The sequence below is a fragment of the Pseudophryne corroboree genome, chromosome 11 (assembly GCF_028390025.1).
Source record: "Pseudophryne corroboree isolate aPseCor3 chromosome 11, aPseCor3.hap2, whole genome shotgun sequence".
Lineage (NCBI taxonomy): Eukaryota > Metazoa > Chordata > Amphibia > Anura > Myobatrachidae > Pseudophryne > Pseudophryne corroboree.
This window is the reverse complement of record NC_086454.1, coordinates 191,233,759-191,245,229: the sequence shown is the minus strand read 5'-3', so window position 1 is coordinate 191,245,229 and position 11,471 is coordinate 191,233,759. Positions and strand designations below refer to the sequence as shown.

Sequence of the window (11,471 nt, the reverse complement as noted above, 5' to 3'; positions counted from 1 at the left end):
CCCCATTGGCCCCAAGCGCCCATAGGTTTTCCCAAACCTTCCGCCCATAGTTTTCATAAAAGTCGGCAACCTCGGTTTTGCATTTCAGCAAGTCCAGTCCTTAACAGCAACACTTGGGTGCTCCATGAGTTTATTTAACTTAAATATACCTTATTCCCACTATCGTTGTTAGGCGCCGGGGTCCGCTTGTCCGCGCGACCCGGCGCCTAGCAACTAGGGACGCCGTGCATGTACAGCCGCCGGCTCCCTAGCAACGCTAGACGCCGGGCGCGCTGAAGCCGCACGGACCCTAGCAACGGGGACGCCACTGGCGGACCGCGTTCACCGTTGCTGGGTTTTAGGATTAATGCGTTCACCTGTTCTCTGGCCGTGCAGCAAGGCAGCTGCACGGCATTTAGTCCAATCAGCCTCTTAACAGCTGATTGGAGGACTCCCTGTTAAGTACACTCCCAGGGCTTCTCACAGACGCCGGTAATAGCTTCCTGCATGCTGCCTTTGGTTGCTGAGAGTCTGTTTCTAGTCCTGCTGTATCCGGTCATTCCAGTCCTCAGAAGTCCTGTACTCGGGAGTTACCATCTCGTCCCTGGAGTCCTGACTGATCACCGTTTTATATCCAGTGGTGTTCGTGAGTTGCGGCTCTGTCGTGTGTTGCGGCTCAGCCGCTTTACCTTTTATATTTTGTGTTTGGAGCATTTGCGGAGGCTTTCGCTTCCACAAGTCCTCTCTGGTACTCGGCGGTGCCGGGTAGGAGAATTGGACAAGTGGATATTTTGGTTGTCCTTTTCCTTGGCGGTTTTTCCGCACATATTATAGTTTTGAGTTTGCTTAGCCCCTGGCCTGGTTGTTTAGTTAGAGGGCCTCTTGTTATCACCCTGTCTCGGGTTTCCCTTTGTCTCTCATTAAGACCGGGGGGCATCGAAGTTGGGCAGACATAATCCACCCTTCAAACGCGGCTGCCAAGGGCTCAGGAAACCATAGTCTCGCAGGGGATTTCTGACAACACGGGTGAGACAACAGAGTTAGGGCGCCAGGGGCTATTTTCCTGTCCTGCTCCCTTCCCCAGCATTCCGTTCCAGTGCTCCGGTCCTTGCCATAAGATCTCCTCTGACCAGAGTGCTGGAATCATAACATTATTACCGGCCATACCAAAACTTAAAATTAAACAGGGTTTAATTTTTTCTCATTCAGTTTTGTGAGAGTTTTTTCGGCCTCATGAATCCAACAGGTTTAGGGCCAAATCCTGGTCAGCTCTTAGTCAGCCAGATTCAAGAACTCACTCAGATGGTTCAGGATCTTTCTCTTCGGGTGAAGTCGCAGGAAGATCTTTTGCGAGCTTCCCCAAGGGTAGTCTCTGAACCAAAGATGCATTTGCCTGACCGTTTTTCTGGTGATAGAAAAGAGTTTTTTAATTTTAAAGAATCCTGTAAACTTTATTTTCGTTTAAGACCGACTTCCTCGGGTACTGAATCTCAGCGGGTCGGGATTATTATTTCTTTGCTCCAGGGGGATCCTCAGACCTGGGCATTTGGTTTAAGAGCAGAGGATCCGGCATTGTTGTCAGTTGACGCTTTTTTTGAGTTTTTAGGGCTCTTGTATGATGACCCTGATAGAGAGGCGTCCGCTGAAAGTCAGTTGCGCGCTCTCAGACAGGGTAGAAATCCTGCAGAGGTTTATTGTACGGAGTTTCGCCATTGGTCGAACGACTGTGGCTGGAATGACCCAGCCCTGCGCAGTCAGTTTCGCCTCGGCTTATCAGAGTCTATAAAAGACAGTCTCCTTCAGTACCCCGCTGCTGAGACTCTCGATAAACTCATGGAGCTTTCTATTAAGATTGATCGTCATCTCAGAGAGCGGAGGGCTGAAAAAGGAGCACCTGTAAGGTCAAGTCCGTGTGTATATTCCATTCCTGAAGACGTAGAGGAGCCCATGCAGATGGGTCTCTCCCGGCTGTCTCCTGAAGAAAGAGCCAGAAGGCAAAATTCTGGTCTTTGTCTGTACTGTGGGGGTAAGGGACATTTTGCTCGTAATTGTCCGAACAAGTCGGGAAACGCTTTGACCAGGTGAATTGTGAGGGGGTTCACCTAGGTCTGCAGCTTATCTCCTCGAATAACTCCCTTTTAGTCCCAGTTAAAGTTTCCTTTGGCAGCCTCAGTTCTTCGGTGTCGGCTTTTGTTGACAGTGGAGCTGCAGGAAACTTTATGGATTTAACTTGGGCTAAGGCCTTAGGCATTCCTCAGTTACCTTTGGGTAGGTGTGTCACCATGCATGGCTTAGATGGGAGTCCGCTGTCTAATGGGATTATTTCTCTCCGTACACCCCCTGTACTACTTACAGTAGGAGCTCTACATTCCGAGAAAATCGAGTTCTTTCTTACACATTGCCCTGCAGTTCCAGTTGTTCTGGGTCACCCTTGGCTGGCCTTTCATAATCCCACCATTGATTGGCGGTCGGGGGAGATTTCACAATGGGGTACTTTTTGTGATTAGGAATGTATCACGTTTCCAGTCAGAGTAGCAGCTATTATTCCAGAACCCATTCCGGTGGAATACCAGGAGTTTGCTGATGTTTTCTCCAAAGGCAATGCGGACATTCTGCCTCCCCATCGGCCTTATGATTGTGCTATTGAGTTAATTCCTGGTGCCGCATTGCCAAAGGGAAGAATATATGCATTATCCGGGCCAGAAACTGCGGCTATGAATGATTATGTAAAGGAGAGCCTTGAGAAAGGATTTATTAGACCATCAAAATCTCCTTTAAGTGCAGGCTTCTTCTTTGTGGAGAAAAAGGATGGCTCGCTTAGACCTTGCATTGATTTTAGAGCCCTGAATAAGATCTCAGTTAAAAACACCTATCCTTTGCCGTTGATTTCTGTACTCTTTGATCAGTTACGTTCTGCTGTGATTTTTTCTAAAATTGACCTTAGAGGAGCGTTCAACCTCATCCAAATTAAATCTGGAGATGAGTGGAAAACGGCCTTCAGTACTCAGTCGGGTCACTACGAGTACCTGGTGATGCCGTTCGGCTTGTCTAATGCTCCAGCAGTTTTTCAAGACCTCATTAACGATGTGCTCCGTGACTTCCTAGGGAAATTCGTGGTCGTTTACTTAGACGACATCCTGATTTATTCTGAATCAATGGAACAACATGTTACCCAGGTGCGTCTGGTTCTTCAAAAGTTACGTGAGAATCATTTATATGCCAAGCTGGAGAAGTGTGAGTTTCATGTCACGGAAGTATCTTTTTTAGGGTACATTATTTCCCCTCGGGGATTTTCCATGGAACCAAAGAAGCTCCAGGCCATCCTTAGTTGGGCGCAACCCACCAATTTAAAAGCAATTCAGCGTTTTTTAGGGTTTGCGAATTATTATAGGAGGTTCATTCATTCTTTTTCTGACCTGGTTGCTCCCATTGTAGCTCTGACAAAGAAAGGAGCGGTTCCTACTAACTGGTCGCGTGAAGCTGAGTTGTCCTTCCGGGCCTTGAAACAAGCCTTTGTCTCGGCTCCAGTCCTCAGACATCCCAATCCGGAATTGCCCTTTGTTGTGGAGGTTGATGCCTCGGAGGTTGGAGTGGGGGCTATCCTTTCTCAAAAGGATCCGAAGTCTCTGGAGTTACATCCTTGTGCCTTTATGTCCAGGAAATTCTCCTCCGCTGAATCCAACTATGACGTTGGTAATCGGGAGTTACTGGCGGTAAAGTGGGCTTTCGAGGAGTGGAGGCATTGGCTGGAGGGAGCAAAACATACTATTTCAGTATTGACTGACCATAAAAACCTGCAATACATCGAATCGGCTAAACGGCTTAATGCCCGGCAGGCACGTTGGGCTTTATTTTTTACTCGTTTCAAATTTATAATCACTTTCAGGCCTGGTTCCAAGAATACTAAGGCTGATGCCCTGTCACGCAGCTTTCTTCCGGTTCACAATAACAGTCCTGTTACTCCCATACTTCCATCTTCGGTCATCTGGGCAGGCCTCACACAAGATTTATTTACCCAGTTAAAACAGCTTCAACACCAAGCTCCTGGAAATACTCCTGCTGGTCGTCTTTACGTCCCTGAGTTTTTGAGAGCTACTGTTTTAACGGAATTCCATGATAACAAAGTTTCCGGGCATCCGGGAATCTCTAAGACTTTGGAGTTAGTCTCTCGCTCAGTATGGTGGCCTGGTCTTTCTAAAGACGTTAAGGAGTTTGTTTATTTATGTCAGGTTTGTGCACAGCATAAGGTTCCCCGTTCCTTGCCTATCGGGCAACTTATGCCCTTAAATGTTCCTCTCAGGCCATGGTCTTATATTTCCATGGATTTTGTGGTTGACCTTCCCCTTTCAGCCGGATTCCGAGTCATATGGGTGGTAGTGGACCGTTTTAGCAAGATGGCTCATTTTAAGGCTCTCCCCCGATTGCCTTCTGATCAAGGGTTGGCAGTTTTGTTTCTCCGCCATGTTTTCAGACTTCATGGGTTGCCTACTGATATTGTTTCTGATCGGGGTCCACAATTTATCGCACAATTCTGGAAATGTTTTTGTGCCTCATTAAAGATGAAATTGTCGTTAACATCCGGTTACCACCCACAATCCAACGGGCAAACCAAGCGAGTTAACCAATCATTGAAACAGTATTTGCGCTTGTATTCTGCCAAACTCCAGAATGATTGGTCCGAGTTTCTTCCGTTGGCGGAGTTTGCTTACAATAATTCTTGTCATTCCTCCACTAAAGAGTCTCCATTCTTTTCAGTTTTTGGTTTTCACCCCAGAGCTAATTTTTTTTTTCATCAATCTTCAGTCTCCTCGCTAACCTTAACCTCCCATCTCAGAGCCATTTGGAAAAAAGTGCACCTTGCTCTCAGAAAAGCGGCCTTTTCGAGAGAAGACATTTTCTGACAGGCTCCGACGTCCTTGCACTTTTAAGGTGGGAGATAGGGTATGGTTGTCGACTCGTAACATCAGGCTTTGACAATCCTCGGCTAGATTGGGACCCAAATTTATTGGGCCATTTCTTATTATTAAAAGAGTCAACCCAGTTGCCTTTCGGTTACGTTTACCAAGATCTCTCAGGATTGGAAATACGTTTCAATGTTCCCTGTTGAAACAATACGTTTCTTCCAGTAGATTTCCTCGGAGGATCTCTCAGGGTAGATCTCCGGTGGATGTACAGGGACAACAGGAGTTCTTGGTGGAGAAGGTTCTCGATTCCAAATTGTCCCGGGGCCGGCTTTATTTTCTGGTTCACTGGAGAGGCTATGGTCCGGAGGAAAGGTCTTGGGTCCTGGATAAGGATCTTCATGCCCCGAGGCTCAAGAGGGCATTTTTTCGGGAATTTCCTCGGAAACCTGGCTTTAGGGGTTCCTTGACCCCTCCTCAAGGGGGGGGTACTGTTAGGCGCCGGGGTCCGCTTGTCCGCGCGACCCGGCGCCTAGCAACTAGGGACGCCGTGCACGTACAGCCGCCGGCTCCCTAGCAACGCTAGACGCGGGGCGCGCTGAAGCCGCACGGACCCTAGCAACGGGGACGCCACTGGCGGACCGCGTTCCCCGTTGCTTGGTTTTAGGATTAATGCGTTCACCTGTTCTCTGGCCGTGCAGCAAGGCAGCTGCATGGCATTTAGTCCAATCAGCCTCTTAACAGCTGATTGGAGGACTCCCTGTTAAGTACACTCCCAGGGCTTCTCACAGACGCCGGTATTTGCTTCCTGCATGCTGCCTTTGGTTGCTGAGAGTCTGTTTCTAGTCCTGCTGTATCCGGTCATTCCAGTCCTCAGAAGTCCTGTACTCGGGAGTTACCATCTCGTCCCAGTAGTCCTGACTGATCACCGTTTTATATCCAGTGGTGTTCGTGAGTTGCGGCTCTGCCGTGTGTTGCGGCTCAGCCGCTTTACCTTTAATATTTTGTGTTTGGAGCATTTGCGGAGGGTTCCGCTTCCACAAGTCCTCTCTGGTACTCGGCGGTGCCGGGTAGGAGAATTGGACAAGTGGATATTTTGGTTGTCCTTTTCCTTGGCGGTTTTTCCGCACATATTATAGTTTTGAGTTTGCTTAGCCCCTGGCCTGGTTGTTTAGTTAGAGGGCCTCTTGTTATCACCCTGTCTCGGGTTTCCCTTTGTCTCTCATTAAGACCGGGGGGCATCGAAGTTAGGCAGACATAATCCGCCCTTCAAACGCGGCTGCCAAGGGCTCAAGAAACCATAGTCTCGCAGGGGATTTCTGACAACACGGGTGAGACAACAGAGTTAGGGCGCCAGGGGCTATTTTCCTGTCCTGCTCCCTTCCCCAGCATTCCGTTCCAGTGCTCCGGTCCTTGCCATAAGATCTCCTCTGACCAGAGTGCTGGAATCATAACAATCGTATGTTTTACAACAAGAGGCACTCCTGGCAATCCCATTTCCAACATGGCGCCACCATTTTCTCCGTGACCAGGCTCCTCTCATTGCCCAGATCACATGGGCCACTCCCTTTACGTATGCTCGCGAGCCCCTTTCCCTGCTTCCAGTCCGCCCACATGCCACTGTTATCAAGCGCACCCACGCTTTGAATGGCTGGGATGCGCCACACACTCGTTCTCATAGGCCTCATGCGCCTCAATGGGAACCTCCAGCACTCCCGCCCTATGCCTAATTAGACACGAACAGCCCATTGGCTGCTACCTATGCTAGCAGGGTTTTTAAACCCCACATGCTGTATCAGCTGTGAGATCCCGGAAGTGAATAAGCCCAGCGGGCGAAAAGCGTTTTTCACGGACTTTACAATGGGACCTTTCCTTGGAGGATCGTTTACTACCACCTGTCTCCTGAACCTGACACTTTGAGTATCATTTTTTCTTATCTTTAATTAAGGTTTGAATTACCACTGCTTTATGTGCCTATTGCATTGGGCACACTAATTAATACTGCATATTATGCAGTTGGGATTTTCTATGCATATTACAGCCTATTAATCCTATAGATTGCAGGTTAGACCTATTCTTTGCACACTGCTCCCATTTTTGATTATTTACGCAGTGTGTTACACTTTATAGGTTGGTTTAATCCCTTACCCAAAGTAATGATTTTCTGCTACTGTACTCACAAGTGTCTTTTGCACAAAAGGAATATATATGTGATTTATATTTGGATTCACAAATCTACCTGACGCTCCATATCTTGTGACTTGGTTTCTCCCTAGGGACACTAACCAATAGTCGAATTCTAATTAGTGTAAAATCCTTCTGAACATTTTTTCTTCTCCTTTCCATTGCTTACTGTTTTTACCATGGACTCTTATCCATGATCCAGGGTGTACTTCGCCACTGAGTGGCAATTGCTTCACCCTGCCTAACGTGGAAAGCAAATCCACACATTATATGGCTTCATCTTTCTAATCTCCCTATTTTACTATTCCTATATAGGTGCACTCTCATTGGTAGATAGCCTCTCTACTATCATACCACGCTGCTAATGCCCGATCTCGTCCGATCTTGGAAGCAAAACAGCGTCGGGTCGGGTTAGTACCTTGAGAGGAGACTCCCTGGGAATACCCGGTGTTGTAGAGTAGGGACTATTCCCCTTCCTTTGAAGGGTGGACACCAACAGCAGTATCACCACTATTTGTTCTTTTCTTTTTAACTTTTTCTTTACTTTCACCAGCGTTCAGGTCATGCCATTATAGACATCTCCAATTTGTGCAATATGGATAAACGGGTGAATAACAAATTGCTTAGTATTAACCCAATCTAAGTGGTTTTCTAAGACACAATACTGACCTCCTTGGTTGGTCTCATTAATACAGAATATCTGTACTGGTCAGGAGAAACGGGTGTCAGACTATCAGGTGTCTGCAGCCTTTCTAATCCTTCTCGTGTGATTAACAGACCAGAACATTTTAAATATTTTCTCACATCTCTCCTATTTTTACACCTTTCTTTGGATCGCAGAGGGGTAACTTTTTAATTTTGATCAATAAACATACATTTTAATTTTCCTTTCATAACTGAAGAATATTTCTTCTTTTCATAAGAGTGCGCCCACACAAGAGCTTTCTCTCTCTCCCCTTGTCAGTACTTGTACTTTCTAGCTCTGGGCGCACCACCAATAGGGACTACAATTGAAAGGCTTCAATTTCCTTTCCAGCAATTATAATTGTCCACTTTTGGTTCTTCATAATTTGTTGCAATTTATCACACACCAGTGCCCGGTCGCTCTTCCTTTTGATAGTGGAGCCTGTTGCCGGTTTCAAAAATACGGGGGACCCCTAGGTCCTTTTTCCCCTGTATTTTTGGAACCAGGACCGGTCCAATAGCCCGGTGCTGGTTTTTAAAATACTGGGAAGCCCTACACATTTTTCCCACAATATTTTAACAACCAGGACCAGCTCAAAGAGCCCAAGGCTGGATTTACTTTGCAGGAGAGACCCCAAGCAATTTATTTTCCTCATTTTTAACTATTTAAATACTTTACACATTGAAGCTCTGCACAGATCTCACTGATCCGGACAGGTTTCATTTTGTCATGTCTGGCACTGCCTGAAAATACGAATTACATCGACACTGGTGAACTGGAATTGATAAAACATGGTAGTTAAGTAAATTAACATATATTTTCTCAAAAAGTTGCAAACTCAAACGGCTGAGATTGGTCTCAGGTGAAATCGGCTGCAACACGAATGTTGGTAAATTTACCTCATAGACTGAAATTACACGCAGGGATATGCAATGTCAGTGGGCATTTCTGGCAGGCGCGTTGATGGTCAGCTGTGTGAATTGCACTGACAAACGTAGCCATGTTCAGACAGAGAATCATCATACAGCTGGTTCAATCTCTGATTGGTCAACAGATGGTGCATCTTAATAAGCAGTGAGTGGGCTCCACAGTAGGAAGGCCATCAGCTGCACATTAGCATAAAGACACAGTTGCAGCTACGGCAAAAGACACAGTCCTGGTTGCAACTGCATCCAAGAGTTATATTGGCCAACATGGGTACAACGGAATTCCTAGGTGGGCCCCACTGTATGAGAGGCCCACCCCATCCTCTAATGTCAGGATCCAGGCCATGTGCTTGAATTATACATTGTTATCACTGTATATTAGAGTTGCAGTTGCCTGGTAGAGAAGGAACACGGATGAACATGGGTGCTTGGTCTGTTTCTATAAAATCTACACCAAAAATAGGCCTCCTGACAATCTAATTGAACAACTGAATTAAAAGATCTAGGGAGAAATTTAATTAGCCATGGTAAATTGTTGTGGCTAACTGATTCCTGTGGGTTAATTCAATTATCCCTGATAACTGGTACTATCTGGGATTTTGTTTCTCCTGCCTCGATGCAGGAGAAACAAAATCCCCAATAAATGACGTGTTTTCGCAGCCATGATCATGAAAACATGTGAACCCAAGAATTTACCCTGGATCCTGAGTATTTTTGTGTGAAACTGGGTGTGAAAAAAATGGGGAGATAATAGAATTATCCTGATAAAAATGCAGTGAAACTGGAATTTACTGTGTTTTTGACTGCGAAAATGGATTGCGGGTAATTGAATTTCCCTCTAATGTTTTCTTGTGTGAAAATAAAATGTAAAATATACCACACTGCAAACTACAATGTAGTTGTAAAAAATAAATAAAAGTCATCCCTGTGGTTAATTGAACCTTTATTTTTTTTGCAATGGCATTTATTTGACCTTTACTAGACGTAATGCATTTATCATAAATTTTAGACAGTACCTGGTGTGTACGTGATTCCCCTGTCATATGTAGAGTGCATTAATGTGGTATATACAGAATAATCACCAGCATGTGCATTGTTATTATTCATATGTTACATTATACTGCAATCCTATAACTATGGCATGATGTATTCACACCAATAATCTGGCAGGTTAGTTTGTATCAACTTTCAGTACTTACTAGAGATGAGTGGGTCCAGTTCTCCAAGAACCAGACCCAACCGAACATTGAAGCGGGGTCCCAGAACTGCTAGGGTTTTCATGGTTTACTCGGATCCCAGATTGAGGCAAAAAATCATCCTCCCCCTGTCAGATTCTCATGGGTTTTGGATTCTATATAAGGCCAATTTACTCCAGCTGTCGAGGTTGTAGTAAACGGATGTGTCACTGCAATGTCCATCCAGGGGGTGCTCTGTTTTTGTCCATCATGGGGCTGCAGCGGCCAAAAGGGTACTTGTGTCCTGGGCTGCTGTGTTTAGGGGTACTCTCTTAATCCCTAAAGGGGCTGCTGTATAATCAGTGTACCCATACAGTGTACTATAATCATATATCATACACGTATTGTGAGGGACACTGTAGATGGTCCCTGCTTTGTTGTTTGTTGCCCCTGACGAAAACCACGGAGAGTTGAAACGGCCGTCGGGCTGTAGTACTAGGATCATGTCCAGATGGTTGTTCTGTAAGGAATAAACCCTTTTTTCTTTTCATCATCAAAACGTGAGTGCTGGTCTCATTTTCTTTTCTTTTGCAAAAGTGAGTGTATGTATGTGTATATATATATATATATATATATATATATTAGTGATGAGCGGGTTCTGTTCATCGGAATCCGACCTAACCCCCCCAACCCCCCCCGAACTTCACCTTTTTTTACACGGTTCTAAATAGACTCGGATCCTCCCGCCTTGCTCGGTTAACACGAGTGCGCCCGAACGTCATCATCCCGCGGTCGGATTCTCGCGAGATTCGTATTCTATATAAGGAGCTGCGCGCCACCGCCATTTTTCACTCGTGCATTGGAGATGATCGTGAGTGGACGTGGCTGGCGTCCTCTCAGTTTCTATGTTCAGTGTGCTGCAAATATCTGTGCTCAGTGTGCTGCAAATATCTGTGCTCAGTGTGCTGCAAATATCTGTGCTCAGTGTGCTGCAACTGCAAATATCTACGTTCTCTGCCTGAAAAACGCTCCATATCTGTGCTCAGTGTGCTGCAAATATCTGTGCTCAGTGTGCTAATTGCTTTATTGTGGGGACTGGGGACCAGCAGTATTATATAGTAGGAGGACAGTGCAGAGTTTTGCTGACCAGTGACCAACAGTATTATACGTTCTCTGCCTAAAAATCGCTCCATATCTGTGCTGCATTGTAGTATATAGTACTACTCTGCTGGGGGCCTCACATTCTCACACACACCCCGACCCGGGGGTCGCCATGGGGGTGGTGTTGGGATCCTTTTACCCTCAAGCTACACATACCAACTTATACCTCCAGAACCTTCTCTTACATTCTCTACATTTGAGGTCCATGCAATACGCCTCTACCAACCTACTAATCTTCGAGTTGCTGTAATTTACCGTCCACCTGTCATTTCCTCCAAATTCCTCGACAACTTTGCTTCCTGGCTACCTCACTTCCTCTCTTCTGACATTCCCTCCATTATTCTAGGTGATTTCAACATCCCTATCGATAACCCCACAAAATCACCTGCCTCGTCTAAACTCCTTAACCTCACCTCTTCACTTGGTCTCTCCCAGTGGACCACCTCACCCTCCCATGTGA

At 46.0% G+C, this 11,471-nt stretch overlaps 1 pseudogene; it reads left to right on the top strand.

Annotated features, from left to right (window-relative positions):
* Window positions 1-7,404: 7,404 nt before the first annotated feature.
* On the top strand, window positions 7,405-7,523 carry LOC134970459 (5S ribosomal RNA; annotated as a pseudogene).
* Window positions 7,524-11,471: the final 3,948 nt, after the last annotated feature.